This window comes from Oratosquilla oratoria, chromosome 7 (assembly GCF_046742065.1).
Source record: "Oratosquilla oratoria isolate Oo_2021 chromosome 7, ASM4674206v1, whole genome shotgun sequence".
Lineage (NCBI taxonomy): Eukaryota > Metazoa > Arthropoda > Malacostraca > Stomatopoda > Squillidae > Oratosquilla > Oratosquilla oratoria.
In genome coordinates, this window is record NC_134783.1 from 21,286,160 (window position 1) to 21,291,159 (window position 5,000).

Below are 5,000 nucleotides of genomic sequence, written 5' to 3' on the forward strand. Positions count from 1 at the left end.
GGACTGTGGGTAGATAAATTGGATCACATTCTATCTTTAAGAAAACACTTAGTGTTAGATCAAAACAACCAATATAGAATCGATTCAGAAGGCCTTACTTATCTGGATAGTTTATCTCACCATCAATATGAAAATCTAATTGAAAGTTCACCAAGACATTAATATATGGTTGAATAAATCTAGAAGAGAACGTCAATGGACTGAAGGAAAAGAAGATGAGGAGCACACACCTGGAGGCGCTGGTTAGCTGTGCTCGACGCTTTCTTTTTTGCCCTGTCTATGAGCTATAGGGACTGTCGGAAAGCAGGAAGCAAGCATTCACAGCTAGGAATCAGGGAAAAGCGTGGGAAAAAACAGGAAAGCAGAAACTCATCAATCCTAACAGTTCACTACATCATTCATTTTTGAGTTTCGTGCTGAATCTAGTCGTTTTTCATCTTGAATATCTAGATCATCTTTTATTCAATATTCCATTTATTGCTATTCACTTTCCTCACCTCATGCATTTATTTATTCACAGTTTTAGTTGCTAGGAAAGTATTTTTCCTTTATTTGTTTGGTTAATTGTGTGTAGCTTTATTTTGTCATTTATTTGAATAATTGTTAATTATTCAATTATTTTACTACCGAACTATATTATAAATTCATCTATAAGTTTATTAACTTGCATATTTATTCACTCATTTATATGTTTACGTTTTATTTTTTGTTTATCTACTTATTTAATTATCTGCCTATATCTATTTGTGCATTTGCATATAAAAAAAATTATGTGTTCATTCATCTATCTCCCCATTCTTTACTTATATACTGGAAATAAATGTTTTTTTATATTTGTTAGATCAGTATAAATTGTAAACAAACGTATGGAAATAATGCTATTTCAGTTTCAGCGCCAATTTCAGAAATGTCCAGATTATTGTGTGGTGGATGGCTGCATCTACATTCGAGTTTGATGGAAATTATTAACTGTTTCAACAACGTAGGCGAAACAGGAAAGAAATGGTAGCCGACATATGGTGAAATTCCAAACCACAGTGGAAATTAAACCCTTTATCTACAAACGTAACCACAGGGAAACCTTGTCATTCTCGAAGTCTATTGTAAGATCAGAGATAAATGTAAATGGCATATCTAAGACAATGAAAGATAATAACAAGAATTTTATTAGTTTAGGGTATAAATGAAAGGACAGGTTGACATAATAATATCTGAGAATGATATAGAAGCTTTAGCCCATGTGACAATACTCCCTGCTACACCTAATTAATTTCATTTTTTCTTTCTTTTTTCTAATACTTTTCAAATGTTCTCTTTTTATATATATTCTCTATAGCAAGAGTTTTTCCCTCCGTATAAGGGAGTGTACAACCGCGATAGCCACGTGGCGTGGAGCACATGTTATCGCCCACATGGCTATACCTGACGCTCCTATAACAATGCGACCCTGCTTGACCCGACCTAACCTAATCCAGTGCAATTATGTAATCACGCACCATGGGTGACTACCCGCCCCGTATATACTGTATATCGGCTCCTGTACAATCATTCACTCTTACATACATACATACATATACCAAGGCTTTTTCCCCCTTCCAAGGGAGGTAGCCAAAAAGGGAAAGGCATAAAAACACTCCCACCCATTTCATCCCTACATACACTCCACACCCCTCCCACCCTCCCTCTCATCTGAGCACCTCCTGGATGACGGGTCATCCCTGCACCCTGCCCACCGCCCTGGGTCAGAAGCAGTGTCGCAAGACACAGCACATCCACAGCAAGGCCGCTTCATCCAATCGGCGACCCCCCCTCTCCGTCCCCCTTTGCATATAAGGAGAGGACGGGGAGAAATCCCTTCGGGCTGCGTCAAAATTTACTCACACATACTACCCCAACCCCCACCCACCCCCCGCCCATTCCTCCTCATGCAATCACAACATCATCCATATACAACCATTCTCCACTCACCTCTGTCTTCCGTCCTCTCCCTTCCTTCCTCAACAGACATTCCCCTCTTCCCCAAAGCCCCCTTCACCCCATCCATCCACCTCATCCTAGGACGTCCCCTCATGTTCACTCTCTCCACATCTGCCTTCCATACCTCTTTTACTAGTCTTTCTTCATTCATTCTTTCCATGTGTCCAAACCATCCTAATATTCTTTCATCAACCCTATCTCCCAAATCCTTTTTCACCCCTGTTCTCCTCACTCTTACCTTACAATAAAAGGGACGAACTCGTCAAAACTTCTTTCTCTTCTTACAGTAGTATCGCTACACTAGTGACCATCCGGAGTGATGACCATGGACCGTCTCCAGTTGCTGTCGCCCCTACCACCGCTTCACCTCTGCCAACGGCCACTGGAGGACATTAAACCAAGCACAGCATGCGTCGAAATGATGTTCATCGCCCGCCTCCTACCCACAGCCGACGGAGACAGCAAGAGCATAGATATACTTCGTCAGATGTGGATCCTGCGCCTCCTAGCGCCTGTCCGATTTGCCATTCGCAACCTAAATGACGAAATACTCACAAAAGCGACAGCGACATCCTACAGGCACCAACAACAAAGACACTGGACCACCGCAGACCTACATCTCACCCTTGGGAGTCGCGACGACTCCAAGAGCTTCGTCCTGGCAGACATCAGGACGTCTTTTCTCAGTGCTGATCTTCCCATTCACTACAGGTTACTGGTTAACGTCGCCAAGCAGCCGTCTGGTCTACGCAACAACTCCCGGCTTGACCACCCTGCAAACCGCATCGCCATCGACACTAAACATCTCACTCCAACGCTTACCGCAGCCATCTGGGGCAACCTCATCATGTCTCCAGCAGAGATGGCTCATCTCGACTCTACTGCAAACCGCATCGTAATCAACCACGGCTACCGCCATCGACGATAGACATTTCTACGACCAACGTTCATCGACTCATCTTGGGCAACCTCAACATGTCTCCAATGGAGATAGTCAGAGGCCATCCCCTCACATGCGGAATGCCCTCTTAAGCCAAGGCCATTTAAAGAGGAGAGTATTGTACAACCGCGACAACCACATGGCGTGGAGCAAACGTTGTCGCCCACATAACTAAACCTGACGCTCCTATGACAGTGCAACCCTGCTTGACCTAATCTAACCTAATCTAGTGCAATTATGTAATTACGCACCACGGGTGACTACCCACGCCGTATATATATCGGCTCCTGGCCGCATGTACAATCAGTTCACTCTTACCTTACAATAAAGGAGACGAACTCACCAAAACCTCTTTCTCTTCTCCCAGTAGCATCACTACAGGAGTTAGCCAAGTCAAAGATTCGTACCTACTCCAACTCATTCCACTCCCCTCCACCACCCCTTCCTCTCTCTCATCTAAGCTCCTTTTTCTCTGATTTTTCTAACATTCATCTATGGTGTCTTGATATTTTTCATATTTTTCTCTCTTTTTTTTTAATCCTCTTGCTTTTTTCTTTTTCTTTTTTATTGTTTTATTTTTATTCTATTTTTTCTGATTTTCCAGAATTAATTTTTTGGTCTCATTTGTTCTTTTTTTATCATCATTCATTTATCTATTTCATCATCATTATTTCTTTTTATCTTTTCTCTGATTTTTCTAACATTTATCTATTGTGTTTTTATATTTTTCATATTTTTCTCTTCTCTTTTGTAATCTTGCTTTTTTATTCCTCTTTTTATTGTTTTATTTTCTTATTCTATTTTTTCTGATTTTACAGAACTAATGTTTTGTTCTCATTTGTTCTTCTTTTATCTTTATTCATTTATTCATTTCATCATAATTATTTCTTTTTATCTTTTCCTTTCCTTTTCTAATTCCCCTATCTCTTTTCTTCCCTTTCCTCTTGATTTTTCAGAATTCATCAATGGTCTCTAGTTTTCTATTTCTTCTTATTATATTTTATTTTATTGTACTGCATTCTCTATTATTCAATTGTGTGTTATTTCATCTTATATCACTTTATTTTATCTTAATTTGTTTTGTTTATCTTATTCCGTTCCGTTCACTTCTTTTCATTTCTTTTTATTTCGTTTCATTTCATCTAATTTATTCATTTTATTTATTTTTTTTTATCTTATTTTACTTTATTTTTACTTTTTTTTTCTTTCACCGAAGGATAAGGTTTCCCAAGAACCGGCCATCACAGAAATGATGAAATTCGTTGGATCTATACGGGTTCTCTTTGGCTTTGGTAAACACTGATTAATTCAAAAGTTAGGAAGCCATTTGCATGGTAATTCCGTGCATGACCGCCGTTTGATTTATTTGTGTTTTCTGAAACCGCTAAGATATGGAAAGAAGTTTTAGTGGCCAAGATTGTCTTCCGTTTTCTGTCAAACTAGACAGAATACGTTAAAAGGTTGATTTAAGCAAAGGTTGACTTGTTTGGAAGTTTGATTAATTTATACTAAGATTATTTGTCCTTAACTAGGATGAGATTATCAAAGAAGGTAGTATTATAAACTCACAATTAGCTTTGTTTGCTGCTCTTGTGGAACTATTTTATAAATAGATAAATAATGTTAATAGCAAATAAACACTATCATAACTGCATTATAAAAATAAGTCTTTTTTAAAGAAAATATTTCCCTATACTGCGAACGCAAAACAGCATAGAAATTTATTGTTGAGTTTCTAGGTAGATTACATATTTCGTGTCTTAATATTCACCTTTATTCTACGTTGCAAGGAAGCTAAGGCCATATCATATGCTCCTTTGTGCATAGACACGAAGGCTGCAGTCTCCTTGCACATTCTATTTACATTTTCATCAAAGAACCTTGACTTCCTGCAAGAGAGTCTGAGGAGGAACGAGCAAGAATGAGAGCCTTTCTTTGTGTCGAGGAGGAGAGGCGTTCTCAGAGGTCATTTGCCTGGTCGGATCAACCTGGGTCATTTGTGACGTCACTGGGGTTCGTTTGTGTACCACCTATAAAGCCTTGGGAGGTCATTTGTGCCATTCATATAAACTGATTTCATTCC